This window comes from Hyla sarda, chromosome 6, assembly GCF_029499605.1.
Source record: "Hyla sarda isolate aHylSar1 chromosome 6, aHylSar1.hap1, whole genome shotgun sequence".
NCBI classification, from domain to species: Eukaryota; Metazoa; Chordata; class Amphibia; order Anura; family Hylidae; genus Hyla; species Hyla sarda.
In genome coordinates this window covers 220,180,985-220,202,270 of record NC_079194.1, presented here as the reverse complement: position 1 = coordinate 220,202,270, position 21,286 = coordinate 220,180,985, and positions in this window count along the sequence as shown.

Here is a 21,286-nt window from a genome sequence, read left to right as displayed (position 1 = left end):
CATACATACACACATCATATATACGTACATGCATCTGTCAATAATACATATACAACTCCCCCTCTCACCCTCGGTTTTCTCAGCCTCACCCCCCCCCCCAACCTTTGTCCCCTCAACTTAACCCTCCCCAACCCCATCCTGGGTCCCCAAAACCCACATCCCCCCTCCATCATTGGTTCCCTCATCCCACCTGGTCTCCTCACCACCCCATCCTTGGTCTTCTCACGCCCTTCCCCATCCTTGGTTACCTCCCCCATCCTTGGTCTCCTCACCCTTGTCCCCTTCATCCTTGGTCTCCTCATTCTCCCCCCTCTTCATCCTTCATCTCCTCAACCCCCCCCCCCCTCTTCATCCTTGGTCCCCTCACCCCACCTCCCTCATCCTTGGGCCCCTCACCCCCCCATCCTTGGTCTCCTCATCCCCCCCTCTTAATTCTTGGTCTCCCCCCCCCTCCTTGGTCTCCTTACAACCCCCCCCCCCCTCTTCATCCTTGGTCTCCTTACAACCCCCCCCCCTTAATCCTTGGTCTCCTCACAACCCCCCCCCCACTCTTCATCTTTGGTATCCTCACCCCCCCCCCTCCTCTTCATCTTTGGTCTCCTTACAACCCTCCCCTTCATCCTTGGTCTCCTCACCCCCCCCCCCCTTCATCCTTGGTCTTACAACCCTCACCCCCCCTGCACCCCATCTTTGGTCTCCCCGGCCTCCCCTCCACACCCTATCCTTGGTCTAAAATTATTCCTGTTTTTACCATTTATGGAAGTATGTAGCAGCAGCTCTGGTGCTCTTCATAGCACAGGCCCGACCCCGGCTCAGCAGTGGTGCTCAGTTCCGAGCTTCATTGTATAGAGACACTGAGGGAGTAACATGAAGACACGTGATGTGACGTCACTGCAGCTACAAACACGGTAATCTGTTTACCAATACTTCAACAGAAATTAAAATATAACACATAATCAACACAGAATGCAAAATACAAAACCATGACGTTTGGTTTTTCCAAAAATAGAATGACATACAGGGACAAATAATAGCATAAACAATGAAATCTGATCTACAAGTCATAGCGTCATTAATCATGTGGGTAACCGGACCTAACTGTGTGCAACGGGACGTCTCTAGGTGTTTGCAAAACGAACAATGTTTGCAGCGGAAGTTACCTTTCGGCAAGTCCCGATTTTTTACCAACTCGTCCCGCAGGTTCCTGGTCCTGCAGAACGAAATCAAGGTACGTTGACTTGTGAGATCCAGCAGATCCTTGTCTGTTTGTAGCAGGTGCCAATTAATTGCATTCACCTACTGTGAAATATGATGGAGGTTCAATGATGTTTTTTTTTTTCTCATTCAAATAGATTTTATTAATCAAAAACAGGATAAACAGTAAACGTGCCCAAAAACAAAGTATAACATTGCAATGATCAAGCATGAATGGCAGGGATTTTGCCCGACAGTATGCTCTTAAAGGGGTTCTCCGGTACTTAGGGGATAAGATGCCTGATCGCGGGAGTCCCGCCGCTGGGGACCCCCGGGATCTTGCACACGGCACCCCGTTTGTAATCAGTCCCCTGAGCGTGTTCGCTCCGGGTCTGATTACCGGCGACCACACGGCCGGCGGCATGTGACGTCACGCCTCCGCCCCCATGTGATGTCACGCTCCGCCCCTCAATGCAAGCCTATGGGAGGGGGCGTGATAGCTGTCACGCCCCCTCCCGTAGGCTTGCATTGATACTGTAAGAGCATTCAAAGTCCAACTCAGTAAGCTTCAGTCAGCCTAATACACTGCAATAAAGAGCAAATATAAAGGCAAAGTATAGAAGAACGAACACACTCACGGAAAACTAGAGTAGTGAAGGGGGAGTGGGAAAGGGGGGTCACAGATGAAGGGGGGGGGGGAAGAGGAGGTTGAGGGGGGAAAGGAAGGGAACCACTGACCTGTGCACTCCTAGTCGCCATAGATTCCACAGTCACCGTCGTCACCCGGGATCCTCGGATCATGAAAACAGGAAGTCTGTCCGAGGCCCACTATTGTGGGGTGGGGGTGGATGCCCGGGAGGGGCTTAATGCGCCCTGTAGAGGGGGGTATCCAAGAAAGCCAACCAGGGCCTCCAGACCGCCCCAAATCGGCCATCAGTTCCTCCATGCGACAGAGAAAGATTATCTCCGTGTACCATTCAGTGATTGTCGGGGGACATGTAGATTTCCAGCATCTGGGAATTAATGTGCGAGCTGCCATCAAGAGGAAGTGGGCAAGAACTGTAGAATGAGTCTTGCGAGAGAGTAGGAGGACAGTCAAGGGCAACACTTTTGGGTCGATTGGTTATCACACCCCGTTTTGGGGTTATTTTGCTGCCTCTGGCACTGGGTGCCTTGAATGTGTGCAAGACATCATGAAATCTGAGAATTACCAATGGATTTTGGGCCACACTGTACAGCCCAGTGTCAGAAAGCAGGATTTGCGTCCAAGATCTTGGGTCTTCCAGCAGGACAATGACCCCAAACATATGTCAAAAAGCACCCACAAATGGATGGCAACAAAGCGCTGGAGAGTTCTGAAGTGGCCAGCAATGAGTCCAGATCTAAATCCCATTGAACACCTCTGGAGAGATCTTAAAATTGCTGTTGGGAAAAGGCGCCCTTCCAATAAGAGAGACCTGAGCAGTTTGCAAAGGAAGAGTGGTCCAACATTCCGGCTGAGAGGTATAATAAGCTTATTGATGGTTACAGGAAGCGACTGATTTCAGTTATTTTTTCCAAATAGTGTGCAGCCAAATATTAAGTTATGGGTGCCAATAATTTTGTCCAGCCCCTTTTTGGAGTTTGCTGTGACATTATGTCCAATTTGCTTTTCTTTCCTCCCTTTTGTGTATAGCAAAACATGTGTTACTGCAATCCTTTTCTGTGAGAAATACTTCATTTTCTAGAAAAATTTCAGGGGTGCCAACATTTACGGCCATTACTGTATAGATATTATAGGACGAGGATGAAAAAATAAAAGTGCAAAAACTAAATAAACTAATAAAGACCTTTTTTTTTGACTATTTTGGTTAAAATGATTTTGTGCACCAGGACAAGTGGATCGTCATGAGGGACAAGTAGATTTTGCTCCGTTTTAGTCCCTTGGACAAGTAGTTTTTTAAATTAAATTTCCACACCCCTGTACTGTATGTGAGCAAGACCAAAACAAAACACTCTTGGCTGTCATTCGACCCTGCAGCTCACCTTCCCGGAAAAGTGCTGCATGACATGACAAAAAGTATAGAAAGTATTAGAACTTATTTCTAATAAAATCATGAAAACTATGTTATTGAGCTTAGACTCTGTTCACATTTATAAATGGAAACCACAATGCACTAACTGATCTGTTACATCCACAATAAAAGTATAATTTCAAAATTAAAAATATGAGACATTCCATTTAAAGGAAAGCCATTATGTTACAAATGCAGCCTTATCTACAGTAGGGCCGCTTCCACACTGCAGAGATTCAGCAGGCAGAATTGCACTGTGGAAATTGTGAAATGATCACAGAGCAGCAGAATTCCATTGAAAAAAAAAATGGAAGCACAATTTTGCCAGCCTAATGTCTGCAATATCAATGTGGCCTAAAGGGATCATGTTATAGACTGGGAGGAGCTGAGCAGATTGAGGTATACAGTGGGGAAAAATGAGTATTTAGTCACCCACCAATTGTGCAAGTTCTCCCACTTAAAAAGATGAGAGAGGTGCCTGTAATTTTCATCATAGGTATACCTCAATTATGAGAGACATAATGAGAAAAAAAATCTGTCTGATTTTTAAAAAATATATTTGCAAATTATGGTGGAAAATAAGTATTTGGCCACCTACAAGATTTCTGGCTCTCACAGACCTGTAACTTCTTCTTTAAGAGTCACCTCTATCCTCCACTCGTTACCTGTATTAATGGCACCTGTTTGAACTTATCAGTATAAAAGACACCTGTCCACAACCTCAAACAGTCACACTCCAAACTCTACTATGGCCAAGACCAAGGAGCTGTCGGAGGACAGCAGAAACAAAATTGTAGACCTGCACCAGGCTGGGAAGACTGAATCTACAATTGGCAAGCAGCTTGGTGTGAAGAAATCAACTGTGGAAGCAATTATTAGAAAATGGAAGACAGACAAGACGACTGATAATCTCCCTCGATCTGGGGCTCCACGCAAGATCACACCCTGCGATGTCAAAATGATCACAAGAACAGTGAGAAAAAATCCCAGAACCACACGGGGGGACCTAGTGAATGACCTGCAGAGAGCTGGGACCAAAGCAACAAAGGCTACCATCAGTAACACACTATGCCGACAAGGACTCAAATCATGCAGTGCCAGACGTGTCCCCTGATTAAGCCAGTACTTGTCCGGGCCCGTCTGAAGTTTGCTTGAGAGCATTTGGATGATCCAGAAGAATGTCATATGGGAGAATGTCATATGGTCAGATGAAACCAAAGTAGAACTTTTTGGTAAAAACTCAACTTGTCGTATTTGGAGGAGAAAGAATGCTGAGTTGCATCCAAAGAACACCATACCTACTGTGAAGCATGGGGGTGGAAACATCATGCTTTGGGGCTGTTTTTCTGCCAAGGGACCAGGACGACTGATCAATATAAAGGAAAGAATGAATGGGGCCATGTATCGTAAGATTTTGAGTGAAAACCTGCTTCCATCAGCAAGGGCATTAAATATGAAACGTGGCTGGGTCTTTCAGCGTGGCAATGATCCCAAACACACCGCCCGGGCAATGAAGGAGTGGCTTTGTAAGAAGCTTTTCAAGGTCCTGGAGTGGCCTAGCTAGTCTCCAAATCTCAACCCCATAGAAAACCTTTGGAGGGAGTTGAAAGTCCGTGTTTCCCAGCGACAGCCCCAAAACATCACTGCTCTAGAGGAGATCTGCATGGAGGAATACCAGCAACAGTGTGTGAAAACCTTGTGAAGACTTACAGAAAACGTTTGACCTCTGTCATTGCCAACAAAGGATATATAACAAAGTATTGAGATGAACTTTTGTTATTGACCAAAAACTTATTTTCCACCATAATTTGCAAATAAAGTATTTAAAAATCTGACAATGTGATTTTATGGATTTTTTTTCTCATTATGTCTCTCATAGTTGAGGTATACCTATGATGAAAATTACAGGCCTCTCATCTTTTTAAGAGGGAGAACTTGCACAACTGGTGGCTGACTAAATACTTTTTTGTCCCACCGTAGTTTTGTGGGAAAAGTTTCAGGATAACTTGTAATTTTTTCATGTAACCCTCTGCTCATTCTGGGCCAAATAGTCATGTGGGTGGTGCTAATCAGTGATTGACAGCACACTATATGCACACTTATCTGTAGATAGCAGTGAATCACTAAGTAGGACCGCCTACCTGACTACTTAGCTAGGAATGAGAACAAGTTATCCTGAACCTTTTCCCATAAAAATATATCACTCTGCTTACCTCTGTAATACATTGACTGCATTTTTAATGTGACAGGTTCCCTTTAAAAATCTCTGTACCCATAATTGAATCAGATGGCAGCTGCCCTTGAAGTCAATATCCCTCAGCACTCTGAATAGATACTAGTTAATTATGTAAGCTGTATTCTCATGGCTACCGTCTGTAGCCTCTGCTTTGTGTAGGCGACAGGAACACTTTCTAAAGTTGTGATGCCTACAGCAAACAGGAGTTAGTATAACAGAGTAGGGGGGTGGTGCTGTTCCCTATGAGTATTCCCTGTATACAACTTGTATGCAGTCAGTTAAGGGTGTCCGAGCCTCTGTATCATAAGGGACTATAAATGAGTTTATGTTCATTAATGGTCGTTCATCAGCACCAATTTAGAGTTGGAACAAACACCCACACGCAGAGGAGCTGGCATTTCACCCACGGTACAGCACAATGCGCTTTGCTATAAATTGATGAGCTGTATATTGGTGGATTTAATGAGTTGCACACCTGCTATTTACACCCATGCATGTAGCCTATGCCATCATTTCACATTTCTGCCTCTATAAATCTTCCCCCTGGGACCTCGCCAGCTGGGAAAGACAGATAGGCTCTGGAAAAGTTTGTAAGTAATAAAATATCCTCTCACTAATGTCTGAGCTGGTAAATGTGTCGGGCTGTAATTACGTTTAAAGGGAACGTGTCATGGTTAATTCCTTATGATTTACAGGGAATTGTGAGTTAATTAAGAAAAACAGAGGGAGACAGTATTTTTGGTAAATTAGAAAGATATTGGATATAATCGCTGTAGCTCGATCATTCCGTCATCTCTACTCTAGTGTAATAATACTGAGGGATGTAGCACTAACAGTTGTAACCTGGCCCTGGTGCCGGAGGGCCCCAAAGACCCCTTTACCCCATAAGACACCATTATTCTCAATCAATGGTCCCCAACCCAGGCCTCAAGGCCCATCAACATTATGGGGGTTTTCACTGTTATGGAAACTAAACAGTTAATATCCTTAAAGTACAGAATTTGTTAGAAAATAAGCTGAAATTGAGAAAGTCTGAGATGTTGTTTTAGTTTGTATTTTATATGAGTTCTCAGGAAGGAGTGACCAAGCTGATAACAGTGAGCTCAGGAGTTTCTGGGAGATTAGCCAAGGGCTGAGATAGCAGGCAGGTGTCCTCTGGTTAATTGCTATGTGTAATTGTATAACATGTGACGTACACTTAGTATATACCCAGTGTATAAAAAGTGGGTAGCTCTGCCTAATAAACAGAACCATGAGATATGGTTGCATGAGAGGGAGGTAAGCCAACCTTGAGAGAGGAGACAATTAGTTTCTTTTGAATCAGGGACGGTCTCCAATGATTATGAGGGCTGGGGGATGTTTTCTTGTGATCGTGTGAGAAAATGCTGTGTATGTATTTTAAAACAATATAATCTTTGATGTATATCATGACCATTTTCAATAAACAAATCAGTACATTACTGACTTCGTACCAGCTTATCTTTGTATTCATTAATGTAGCTTTTCTCATTTGGCCAAATCATACCTCTCACCCTAATTTGGACCCACACCAGTGACCTGTAAGTGGATGTTTATCCAGATCAAAATGGTGCCGATAACTCGGGATTGGATAAGTGCTAAAAGGGGCACAAAGGGTAGACCCTCAGACCACTGGCGGTGTGTTGAGAATGGCTGCCGATAACAAACTGGAAAAGACTGCAGCTGTTGAACATTGATCAACCTCTCTTTGTCGTCTGTGCAGCTTTTTCTCGTCACACCCAAGGACTGAGGTAAGCTCGCTGTTTATATTCCAATCCTATATTATTTAGGAACAACCAGGAAGTCACACTGTGTGGTTGTATTTCTTTAAATAAATAAAAAATTGTTGTTCATGGAAATTGTGTAATGTGCTAGAATAGTTAGTGTTTTGGAAGTTGCTATTGTGGTGTATACTCTGGTCTTTGTGGGAAGTGTAACTTATTGTTGGTTGGAAACAGAGGGCTACTGCAGAAACAAGAGGAGAGGCAATCTTGAGAAAGATATTGCAGGTGGTGGAATCTAGAAAAAAAAAATTCTGTACATAACAGTGGATAAATGGGGAACCTGATCAGTTCCAGAGAAAAATTGAGCAGATGGAGGTTCTGTTCTGAAAATTAAACAAGTAAGAATCTTGTTCTGGAAAATTTTGAGTAAGTGGTAAAACTTGCTCTGGAAAGCTGAGCAATACCATTCAAGGAAGAATGGGGAATTTGTTCAGTAAAGGGGTCAAGGATGGGCTCCTTTCCGCCTGTTTTATAGTGAGTGTTGGAGAAGGTAAATATGCTGTGAAGGGAATGAAGAAAATTTTTAAGAAAGCAGGTATGCCCTCTGGAGGTAGATTAAAGGAAAGTGAGTGAAGCTGTAGCAGCATGGCAGAAGGTATCATAAGAGGTAAGAAAAGGTGAAAGTGTTCATGTAAGTGATATAATAGTACAAGGTTTAGGGGTAGAGAAAAATGTAGAAGAGACCAAAAAGTTTGTTGGAACTGTACAAAATGTTAATACCTTGCTCAAGAATGTACTGGAAGTGTCAAGAGAGGGAGGCCACAGGGGTCCCCTGGAACCAATGAATAGAATAATAGCAGTAAATATTTTTCCTTTTAAAACTGTTTGTGTAAATAAAATTGTTACATTGAATCATTTCAAACTAGCAAAAAGCTAAAGAAAATCCACACGGTATTAATTGAATTTTATGTGAATATATTTGCATAATTTTTATCCTTTTAGATTTTTGTGAATGTGTGAAGGGCCCTTTTGTGTGTCCTATATGTTACATCTTGAATATCTGATTGGCAGTCATGTGATTTTGCCAATTTTGCCTTATGATTGTTTGTGTTTGCAGTCTTTGCATTATCGGTTGTTACAAGAAAAAAAGAAAAAAAAGAATGCTTGCAGATTGTGTATTGTGTAAAGCAGTCCTCCTCATCTCCCCTCTGCCCTGAGTCTGTGTACATGTGTGAATGTATGGTGTTGTGAAATCTCTTAATGTTATTTACTGTATATACAGCACTTGCTATATCTAACATGTTATATTTTTATGTGAGCATTGCATTTCCATGGTGATGGAAGACAAAGTCAATCTTCTTTCTCCTATCTCTTATGTGAGATATGATATACTTTTAAACTTTGTTGTATAAAAAGATAGAATTTCGGCTAGAATTTGTTGTGGCCTACTATATTCTATGTCCCAAAATGGCATCCAGGGACTAGCCAACACCCAAGCATTCCAAAAAGTGGATTTTTCCTAAATGTAGCTGTAATAACCTTGCCAAAAAGGGGGAGTAAGGGTAAAAGTAAAAGTTGCCGGATTAGTGGAAATTCTGGAGTATGCAAACAAAGAGAACAGAGTGCATTCCTTAAGCTGCTTATCAAGAATTTTGGAATGGGGTGGGAGGAAAAGTGCCCACATACAGAGGATACAAGGTAGCAGCCCACACATAGCTGTAGCACTGAACTACTGGTGGATAAAACCGCTAACATTTACACAGACTTATCTGAAAGGCTCTTCTCACCTCTTCAGGAGAACCAATCAAAGATTCAGAGAGTGTCAGAGTACTCATGGAGGTTCTGCTACTGCCGGAGGAGGTGGGAATTGTCTAAATCACGGCTCATATAACAGGAAATTCAGAAGAAGAAAGAGGCAATGACATGGCAGACAAGGCCTCAAAAGCAGCAGCAAAGATACCTAGGGTACAGAGCAGGCTGTTTCTCTCTTGTCTTTATAGGAAGCTGAGGCTGTGGATCCCACAGTACTGCGGAAGCTGAAGGAGCAAGCAGATCCAGCAAAGAGAAGGAACTGTGGTCAAAAATGGGTGATGTCCCAGATGATACAGGCCTCTACCGAAACAAGGTTTGCTTACCTAAAGCTCTGCACCCAAAGATGGCTCAGATAACACATGGTGTCACACACAATGCAAAAATGGCTATGATGGCACTAACAGACCAACACTGGATAGCTCCCAGATTTTCTACTGTAGCTACTAAGTTCACACAGGCTTGTATGACCTGTGCTCTACACAATCCAGGGAGGACTGTACCAGCCCCCAAAAACATACCCAAAGCCACTCTGCCCGTTTTAAGAAGTCCAGGTAGAGTACATAAGCTTGACCCCTTGTTCAGGCTATGTGTATGTCTTGGTGTGTATGTTCAGGCTGACATGAGGCCTACTCCATGAGGCTGATGTACTACAGCAAGGAAACTGCTCTAGGAACGGGTCTGTAGATATGGTGTTCCAGAGGTAATTGAGAGTGATAAAGGAACCCATTTTACAGGTGAGATTATGACACATTTATTTTGGGGGGTTTAGGGATACAGCAGGCTTTCCACACTCCTTAACACCCACAAGCAAGTGGGAAGGTGGAAAAAGTACCCTTTAAAAAAATATAAAAAAAATTAAATAGATAAGATCCAACAAGCAATGACAGAAACTGGGAAACCATGGGTAGAGTGCATCTCCCTGGCCTTATTATCTGTAAGAACCACTGCTAGGGGCCCACTGGGTTGTCACCTTATGAAATACTTTTTGGGATTCCTCCCAATACTGGATTATTCTTTCCTCAGCAATTGGTAATGCAGCATTCTAAATTGACTGATTATGTGCAAGCCTTGCACACAAGTTTGATACAAGTGCATAAACAAATGTTTGATTCAATTCCAGATCCTAAGGGTACGTTCAGACGAGCGGATTCACAGCGTATTTTACGCTGCAGATCCACCACTGAAGGACAGTGGTCACAGGGCGCATGCGCAGTATACTTGCACATCTCGGCTGCTCTCGGCCTAGCTCAGGGAGCAGGGGTAACTGCCGTGATGTGTGCGAGTACACCGTGCATGCACGGCGACTCGCACATCACAGCAGTGTGTCTGCTGGTAGCGGCGTATTGCAGCACTGAGCTGGCACATCTGAAGCACCTTGTAGGGGTTCTTCGGTGGCGGATCTGCAGCGTAAAATACGCTGTGGATCTGCTCGTCTGAACGTACCCTAATGTTGGTGGTAGGACACATAATCTAGAACCAGGAGATTGGGTGGTGATAAAGAGACACATGATGGTCCTTTTCAAGTCCTCCTCACCACTACCACTTCAGTAAAACTCTAAGGAAAGCCTCACTGGATTCACGCCAGCCAATTTAAGAAAGTGCAGAAACCTGTTACAGGATGAAGACCTTTTTGTGGGTGTTGGGGGCATTTGGGTTTTAGGTATCAACAGTGCCCAGACCCCTGGGCAAAGACTAAGAGAAATACATGAAAGACCAATTCCCCTTGGACGTATAGCGCATAACAACATTGCATTGGAGAACTTTATGTGTGCAGAGGACAACAGATGCACTTATGGCAATTTGTCTATACCTACTGACAAGCGCATATACCAAGGAAACAATAGCCGGAGAATTTCTTATGGACAGCATTAAATGTCACATGACATGGGCCCCTGATTTATTAAATGTCACTTCACATGGGCCCCTGATGTAGAACCATTTGTAAAGTGCTATTGGATAAATGCAACATGCATGGCAAATTTTGATCATGATACAAGTTTTTGTAATTTGTGGACATTTTGAATTGTTCAGGGATATCTAATGACTCTTCACCCCTTTAAATAACATAAAGAATGTGGGACAATATACGTATATACTAGAGTATAAGCCGACCCAAATATAAGCCGAGGCCCCTAATTTCACGCCAAAAACCCAGGAAAAGTTATTGACTCGACTATAAGCCTAGGGTGGGAAATACGTCATCCCCCCCATGTCATCCTCCAGACCCCTGTCATTGACACCCCCATAATCATCCCCCCCTTCATCATCACCGCCTGTCATCATCCCCCCTCATCATCCCCCTCGTCATCATCCCCCCTTCATCATCCCCCTCGTCATCATCCCCCCCTTCATCATCACCGCCTGTCATCATCCCCCCTTCATCATCCCCCTCGTCATCATCCCCCCCTTCATCATCACCGCCTGTCATCATCCCCCTCGTCATCGTCCCCCCTTCATCATCACCGCCTGTCATCATCCCCCTACATCATCCCCCTCGTCATCATCCCCCCCTTCATCATCACCGCCTGTCATCATCCCCCCCTTCATCATCCCCCTCGTCATCATCCCCCCCTTCATCATCACCGCCTGTCATCATCCCCCCTTCATCATCCCCCTCATCATCATCCCCCCCCCTTCATCATCACCGCCTGTCAATCCCTTCATCAGTGGTCTTCAACCTGCGGACCTCCAGATGTTGCAAAACTACAACTCCCAGCATGCCAGGACAGCCATCGGCTGTCCGGGCATGCTGGGAGTTGTAGTTTTGAAACCTCTGGAGGTCCACAAGTTGAAGACCACTGCAGCCTTCATCATCATCCAGACCCCCTTTAGTTTTCTACTCACTTCCCCTCGGTGGGAAGGAAGGGTGAGCTGGTCCGGGCTATCTATGACCAGAAATTACCCACTATACCCATTTTGTCCAGCACCATCCCGAGCTAGTCCCATTTAACATTATCAAACGCTTTTTCAGCGTCCAACGCCAACAAAGTTGGATGTTCGCCCGGCTCGGGACGGTGCTGCACTCTGTCTAGGACTGCAAGAACTTTACGAATATTAGTCACAGCTGAGCGATTGCGGACAAAGCCCACCTGTGAGGGGCCAATGAGCGAGGGCAGGGAAGCACTTAAACGGTCAGCCATTATTTTTGACATTAGTTTAAGATCTTGGTTTATTAGCGATATGGGGAGGTATGATTGGGGAAGCAAGAGATCCTTGCCCGGTTTCAGGAGTAGTTTGATAGTCGCAGTGTTCGAGTGTAGGGGTAGAGCACCGCTGTGCATGACATGGTTGAAGTAGGACGCCAAAGGAGCCGACACCTGATCCACCAAGATCTTGTAGAATTCACCCGTGAAACCATCCGGACCTGGTGCTTTGGAGTTATGTAAATTTTTTTTATCGTGCTGCGCACCTCCTCCTCAGTAAAGTCTGCATTTAAGATATCACACTGATCAGGAGTCATTGTGGGGAGAGTGACCGACTACAGAAACGCCCCACCAGCAACCATGTCAGCGGGCAATGACGCATATAGTGCGGAACAGTATCAATGGAAAATGGAATTAATAGTTTTGGGGTCTGAGTGGGTTGCTCCTGAGTCATCCCGTAGGGAGGAAACGTGGTGGTGGTGGGGAGGTGTCGTCCCTTGGCTAGGCACGCCAGTAGGTGACCCGATTTGTTACCGAACCGGAATAGGTCAGCTCTAAGTCGGGAATACGTAGTTAGGCACTTCCGCTCCAAGCACAGGTCGAAGGTAGTTCTTGCGGCCTTCCATGCCTGGCATGCCTCAGCCGACAGACGAGAAATGTAGGTAGTGTATGCCTTTTGTAGAGAATTGATGGCTTCCTGAAAGTAGTGGAGAGATTTATTTTTTACCGTCGACATGTATGCGATTAGACGACCGCGCAGGACAGATTTAGCCGACTCCCAGTAAAGTGGGGCATCACTAACATGAGTGCCATTGTCCCATGAGTACTCAAGCCACCAGCTTCTCAGTGAGTCCCCAAAATTGTTGTCTTTTGCCATATATGCCGGGAAGCGCCACTGGAAGTCCGTACCTTTTGGGTAGGAGTCTGCCAGAGACAAGGAAATGGGCGAATTATCCAAAATGACCATGGTGTGGATGTCAGTGTCCGCCACCCAGGGCACCAGATCAGGGGACACTAGCAAGTAATCGATGCGGGACCAAGAGGAGTGACTGTGGGAAAAGTGGGAGTACTCCTTACTGTCCGGTTGCATCAACCGCCACATGTCTCGCAGACCAGAGGATTCAAAAAAATCACCAAAAATCCTATCACCTGTCCTATCCACAGTCCTGTCAACCGTTCCCCCCCCCCTCCTGTCCTCCACCGTCACTGCTACCGCATTCATGTCTCCCCCCACAATCTTGTTAGGGAGCGGGTCAGCTAGGAGTCTGTCTGCTAGAGATTGAAAGTAAGGTCTATTGTCCCCATTAGGGGCGTAGCAACAGTAAAGACTATAGTCACGGCCCTCAAATCGTGTAATGCACCCATGTCCACCGCCCCTCCAAATTCGAATCATGTGTCACAACCGTACCCCCGAAATTCTTGTGAAGGAGAATCAACGTGCCTGCCTTACCTCCTACCACCGGGGAGCCTAGAACCGAGCCCACCCATAGCTTAGACATACATGCGATATCCTCTGCAGCCAGGTGCGTTTCCTGTAGCAGCACCACATCAGGATGGAGTTGTTTCAAATGTCGAAGGATCTGCATCCTTTTGTTGGGGGAGCGGAGCCCCTTCACATTCCAAGAGATGACTCGCATGCTGATTGAGACTAGGAGAGAGAAAAGCGTTTTTTTTTAAAATTAAATTAGACTCACAAACCACTCACACACCACACTTACCCTCAGTATATGCCAGCACCAACAAGTTCAATAGTAAGATCTACCAGATCACGAATAAGAAAACAGTAAATAAAGTAAATAGACTCAAACAATCGTAACACCCCAGAGGAGAGGCAAACACTGCACTATGCACCGTGCTTGAGACTTCGCTTTTTTCTGCCAGAAATTAAGCGGACCCCCCGACAGTATATTAAGTTACAACCAAGGCCAAGTAATCCCCAACTAGACCCCATCCTCCCCCCCAGTGCAAACTCCCCATAAACGTTCTGGAATCAACAGTCTATCATCAGGATATCAGGCTCCTTAGTCACGGGCCAGCTACCGCTTGTACCCATGTCTGTCGTGGGTGTAGTCAGAGCCCACAGTGAGTCCCTAAGCTTGCAAGATAACGTCTCAACATCCGTCAGCACAATAGACCCAGTCCCCTCCTGGCAATTAGAACAGGCGGAAAGTCGAGAAGCATCGGAATGTGTCAGTGGTGGGGGGGGTCAGTGAGTGCTCCGAGGAGGGCTCCGACTCCTGGGTGAACGTGATGGCCCCCTCGAATCCCTCTCGGTTGACCAGGGCTAGCAGGGCTGTGCAGTGCCGCCTCGGCAGCCACCGGGCTACGGAAAACTGAAGAAGTTCCGTCGTCATGGAAAATACGCAATATAGCAAGGAATTGCAGTTGAAACTTAATTTTCCGGTTAAACAGGTCTGAGCAAATTGCACTTAAGGCTCTGTGTCGCTTGGCAACGGGTGTACAAAAGTCCTAGAAGATGAGAACGCGACAGTCACGAACAACCAGTGGCACAGTGCGGCGCCGAAAAGCCCGCAAGATAGCCTGACGGTCATTGTAGTCTAGCAATTTAAAGATGACTTGGCGGGGTCTACTTTGCTGACCCGACTGAGACGGGTGCGGGGTAGCACTCCTATTCCCCAAATCAGGACCCAGCCTGTGAGCCTGTTCCACCCTGCAGTAATGATCCAGACCTAGGGCCTCGGTCAATTCAACCTCACATAAGTGCTGCAGGTCAGGGGAAGGTATCTGTTCTGATAGTCCCACAATGTGCAAATTGTTGCGCCGCGAACGGTTCTCCAGGTCATCAAGTTTGGCCCATAGATTGGCGTTTTCTTGCGTCAGTTCTGCAATTTGGTTAGATAAGTCAGAATGGCTAGCCTGGAGCTCAGTGACATCAGATTGCACCGCAGCCACGGCCACGTTAGTCTGGGAAAGGTCCCGTCTCAGTGAATAAAATGAGGCCTGCAGGGTTGCTTCCAGAGAGTTCCGTATGTCTGGTACAATCTGCGCCATTATCTAGCACTTTGAAGTTAATAGCTTGTGATGCAATGGCAGCTGGGGGGGGGGGTAGCAGAGGCTAAAGAGCACCCAGGGCCACCCGAGGGAGCAACAGAGACCTGAGACTGGGTGGGGGAGGCAAGTAGTGATGTCCCCTGCGATGGTGCCAGTGACTCAGAGAGAGGAGGACTGGAGGGCTTCCCTGGTGCCATATTACCCCTGGTGGCTGCCGAGCTAGCCAGGGAGGGGGGTGGAGGTCCCTTATTAGTAGCACAGTCTTGGGTAGGAGAGGGCACCTCCAGCGGGGGGGGGCAGCAGACCCCATATGAAATTCACTGACCTGGGTCTGATTAGCAAAGTCCGCTGTGTGCGCAGGCTCTCCTCGCGATGTGCTGGGCTGTGGCCGGTATGGCGCGGCTGCAGGGGATGTAGAGGCCGCGAGGGGATTGTTGGGCCCTGCTGGGGAGAGTGTCTCCGGTGATCGGTAGGTGAGGCCAGCAGTTGGCGGACTCCGACGGGCAGAGTTCCTCCCGTAGGAGAAGCGGGACAGGCGCTTTCTTACTTGTATGTGCGCCGCGGTGCCTTCCCACGTGGTGCCGCCAAGCGCTGCGCAGAAGCTGAGCGGGAGGACAAGGAAGCAGGCGAATCTCTGGCGCTGCGAAGCAGATAACCCTCCATGCAGCAGGTCAGTGAGGAGAAGAGGGGTCCGTGGGCGCTGGGGTCCAGGGGGGATTAGCATCAGCGTTAGAGAAGGCTGTTAGGGGTCGGGAGGCGCGGGAGCTCACTCAGCCGCGTCCTCTCATGGCAGTGCCGGAACCGGAAGTCCTTTATATTGCTTTAGTATGAGTAACATAACTAGTATGATAAATGGAATCAAATGGTTTCAGTTAGTAACCTTTTTGAAAACAGGCCCTTCGGTTGATCTTACTAATTTGATAAGATTACCTGCCACTTGTGTAAATACTTCAATCATGTAAAAATGTATCTGTCTTCCTATATATCCTTTCCTCCCATGCCTCAGTGTAAGCTAAGAACAAGAAGAGCATGGTATGATACCACAAGATGGAGTCCATAAGTGTCAATGGACAGCATTACCTACTGACTATACAATGTTTATAGAAATAGGCCCTTTGCATGTATGTATAGTTAACAATGATACAAAAACTACAAATTCACTGAAAGTATCTAATCCATTTGCAGGATGTCTTGTAAATATCTCTCATCTGGAATGACATAATGATACATTTACTTTTATTTCAGATGCAGAACTTATGTTACATAGTAACATAGTTCATAAGGTCAAAAAACACCAGAGTCCATCAAGTTCAACCTATATCCCTAATGAGTCCCTACTGAGTTGATCCAGAGGAAGGCAAATTGGTAAAAATTCCTTCTCGACTCCAAATATGGCCTCAGAATAAATCCCTGGATCAACCTTCTGTCTATATAGATCTAGACTCCATAACCTGTAATGTTATTTTTCTCCAAAAATGCATCCAGACCCCTTTTAAATTCTTTTACAGAGTTCACCATGACACCTCCTCTGGCAGAGAGTTCCACAGTCTCACTGCTCTTACAGTAAAGAACCCCCGTCTGTGCTGGTGTAGAAACCTTCTTTCCTCTAGACGTAGAGGATTCCCCCTTGTTATAGATACAGTCCTGGGTATAAATAGATCATGGGAGAGATCTCTGTACGGTCCCCTGATATATTTATACATAGTTATTAGGTCTCCCTTAAGCCTTCTTTTTTCTAATCTAAATAACCCTAATTCTGATAATCTTTCTGGGTACTGTAGTCCTCCCATTCCCAGTATTACTCTGGTTGCCCGTCTTTGAACCCTCTCCAGCTCCACTATATATTTCTTGTACACTGGTGCCCAGTACTGTACACAGTATTCTATGTGTGGTCTGACTAGTGATTTGTACAGCGGTAGAATTATTTCCTTGTCGTGGGCATCTATGCCCCTATTGATGCCCCCCATGATTTTATTTGCTTTGGCAGCAGCTGCCGGACACTGGTCACTACAGCTAAATTTACTGTTAACTAAGACTCCTAAGTCCTTTTCCACATCAGTCGTCCCAAATGTTCTCCAATGTTGTCATCTAAATGGCATGTAGAGGCATCAGAAATAAGTGGGGTGTCAGAAAATGTTCTTAACTAAACAATACACCCAATGATAGTGCTTGTTATATTGTTTATACTCTTGGCTATATTCAATTGTTATGTATTCTACAAAATCAAGAATTCAGGGATTATACCTCTGTCTCAGAGGAAATTGATGAGAAAATGGTGATTATATGTGTGAGCTCTATCTTCTTCAAAGTGATGAACAGTGGGGTTCCTGCCAACAGCATGTTGGATTCTAGCATTCAATTTGCTGGTGGAATATAATTGCTGGCATATTGAGAAGATATGCAAAACAATATAATCAAAGGAGGGGTTAATGTTATGGAAACTAAACAGTTAATATCCTTAAAGGGGTACTCCCGTGGAAACCTTATTTTTTTTTTTTTTTTATCAACTGGTGCCAGAAAGTTGAACAGATTTGTATATTACTTCTATTAAAAAAATCTTAATCCTTCCAGCACTTATTAACTGAATATTACAGAGGAAATGGTTTTCTTTTTGGAACACAGAGCTCTCTGCTGACATCATGACCACAGTGCTCTCTGCTGACATCTCTGTCCATTTTAGGAACTGTCCAGAGCAGGAGAAAATCCCCATAGCAAACATATGCTGCTCTGGACAGTTCCTAAAATGGACAGAGATGTCAGCAGAGAGCACTGTGCTCATGATCTCAGCAGAGAGCACTGTGGTCATGATGTCAGCAGAGAGCTGTGTTCCAAAAATAAAACCATTTCCTCTGTAGCATACAGACCCTAAAAAGTACTGGAAAGATTAAGATTTTTTAATAGAAGTAATTTACAAATCTGATAAAAAAAAAAAATTCCATGGGAGTACCCCTTTAAAGTACAGAAATTGTTAGAAAATAAGCTGAATTTGAGAATGGTGGGTAGCCATTTTGAATAAACAGATCAGCACTGACTTCGTACCAGCTTATCTGTGTATTCATTGATGTAGCGTTTCTCATTTGGCCAAATCATACCTCTCACCCTAATTTGGACCCCCAAAGATGACCTGTAAGTGGATGTTTATCCAGATCATCACTTACTTCATTGAAATAGAACAAGGAAAAATTTAAATCCTGGACTCTTGAGGACTGGGTGGGAGAACTCTGTTATAAATAAGTAGTCCGAGTTCACGTCAGCATCGAGCTCTGTTTAGAGGAGCTCCGTTAAAATGGTGGGAGATGAGCGGAGAAAAAAACGATTGCAGGTCCGTTTTTTTTTTCTTTGCTAAACTACTGCAAAACAATGGACACCAGATATAAACCTGAAGGACCCCATTCAAGTATATGTATAAAAGAGTACAAATGCGCTGTTTTTAGGTAAAAATGTCCTACATCACTGTACTGTTTTTCTCCATGGATCTGATCACTTCCTGGTTTCCTCTCTGAACTGTGACCCTGCTGTTGCCATGCAACAGAACACACTTTCCCACAATCCCTCTTGCTTGCATACACAGAAGGGTGCCTCCAGCTGTTGCAAAACTACAATTTCCAGCATGCCCGGACAGCCATTGGCTGTCTGGGCATGCTGGGAGTTGTAGTTTTGCAACAGCTGGAGGCACCCTGGTTGGGAAGCACTGCAGTAGAGACTAATGAGCAACATGGGTCGACCATGCCCCCTCGTGATGTCACGTCACCCCCCCTCAATGCAAGTCTAAGGGAGGGGGCATGCCACGCCCCCTCCCATAGACCTGCATTGATGGGGCGTGGTGTGACATCATGAGGGGGCATGGCCGACTCCCGCAGCATGCGCACACAGCGTTCGGAACTAAATGTTCTGAATGCTGGCCAGTGGAGTACCCCTTTAAGTACAGCCGTTGGCTGTCCGGGCATGCTGGGAGTTGTAGTTTTGCAACAGCTGGAGGCACCCTGGTTGGGAAGCACTGCAGTAGAGACTAATGAGCAATATGCAGTTGTACTGAGCATGCCTGACCATCTCAGTGGATCCTGTACAATGGTTGTAACTGAGGGCAACAGCGTAAAATGTTCATATTGAGATGTGATGGTACATAGGAAATATTTTTCACATAATGAATTAGTTTGGACGAATTTATCTTTGTGGTAAAAATTCTTTAAAGGGGTACTCCACTGGCCAACGTTCGGAACATTTAGTTCCGGACACTGTGTGCGTGCTGTGGTGGTCGACCACGCCCCCTCATGACGTCACCCCCCTCAATGCAAGTCTATGGGAGGGGGCGTGACAGATGCCACGCCTCCTCCCATAGACTTGCATTGAGGGGGCGTGGCGTGACATCATGAGGGGGCATGGCCGACCACTACAGCACACACATTTGGGGAGATTTATCTGTCAGGCCCAAGGCCTGATTATTAAAATCCTATATGTGCATTATAAATTATAACTGTGTGTGATGGATCATCCAAGACCTGGGGGTGAGAGGTCATTCAGACTGTGGGTTTGTGTATTGCATTTTATTGGGGGTCTGGCTGGTTTTTTACATCTCCTTTGAAGTCAAAGGCTTTTTTGAAGTCATGCACTCTGGTCCCATCATATAATCAAACAGATAAGGGGCCAGGAAGAGAGAAGACCCCCTGTTGGGATCAGAGGGGAGGGGGGAATGGAGTCTCCCTTCCAAAAAGGCAGATATAGAATATTTAACAATGCTGGACTCAACTGTTGTTCAATGCTGTGCAACAAGCTGACAAGACCATCCTAAGAACAGCTGGAACTCACTCTCATGGACTGCTATATCATCATGCTGTAAGAACTTCATTTTTGTTTTCTGAACTTGTCTTGCTAAACTCTTTTATATATTGTTATAGCTGTATGTCATTTGTTTCTGTATTTTTATATATATTTAGCACTGTGATACCTTTTATCAGATTAAATGTTTAATTAATCAGCTCTGGTCTTTGATCTCTAAATATATGAGCTCACCTTTCTGAAGGCAGCTCTGGTGGAAACACGTTTATCTAAGGGTTAATTTGGTGACTTGCTGGGACTAGTAGTGGATACCCAGAGGTCTGGCGGCTTTAACCCTTGCACCATCACACTCTCTCTTGCGTCTTGGCTGGACCGATAGGGTGTGATCGTGACATTATCAAAACCTGGGCAGTTGCCCAGAGCAACCAATCAACTCGCTTCTTTCATTTTTAACAAGGCCTCTGCAAAATGAAAGAAGCGATCTGATTGGTTGCTATGGGCAACTGGTCAACTTTTCCTCTGCACAGGTTTTGATAAATCTCCCCCATAGTGTTCCGAACTAAATGTTCTGAACAATGGACAGTGGAGTTCCCCTTTAAGTACCCTAAACCTCTTTTAGGGCTGGTCGCACCTTATATATGGGAATATATCAACACATTGTTGAAACATTTTGAGCAAAGCAATGGCTTCCCATAGCACAGCACATAGATTTTATTCTTTGTATTACTTTAGAACAGAGACAACGGGTTTCCCAGGCCTTTTTCATTGATGGCCTATCTTCAGGAGAGGTCATCTATATTAGATTACTGAGGGTTCGACACCGGTCACCTGTTTGCCAAAGCTGCGGCATCTGAATACAAAGTAAACAGAGCTGAAAGCAGAGACAGCTCTGTACACTATGCAAGGGCCGTGCTGAGTTACTGCAGCTCTGATACCATTTACTATAATGAAATGTGCCCCATAATGAATATGTGTGCGTGTCAAGGGCATATGTATCATAGAGACAGCCCATGCAGCTACTATGGGGCCCCTGGAAAAAGGGGACCCATTCCAGGTTGGTCTCATCCACAACTGAATAGGTGGGGAGAACCCCCGACCTACGATGGCCCCGACATACGATAATTTCAACATGCGATGGCCTCTCAGAGGCCATCGCATGTTGAAGGCAGCATCAACATACAATGCTTTTTTTATGTCGGGGCCATCGCATAAACGGCTATCCGGCAGCGCCGACTGCTTCAGCTGCCACCAGATAGCCGTTTACGGTGCCCCGTGTGGTCCGCTGACGATCACTCACCTGTCCTCGGGGCTCCGTAG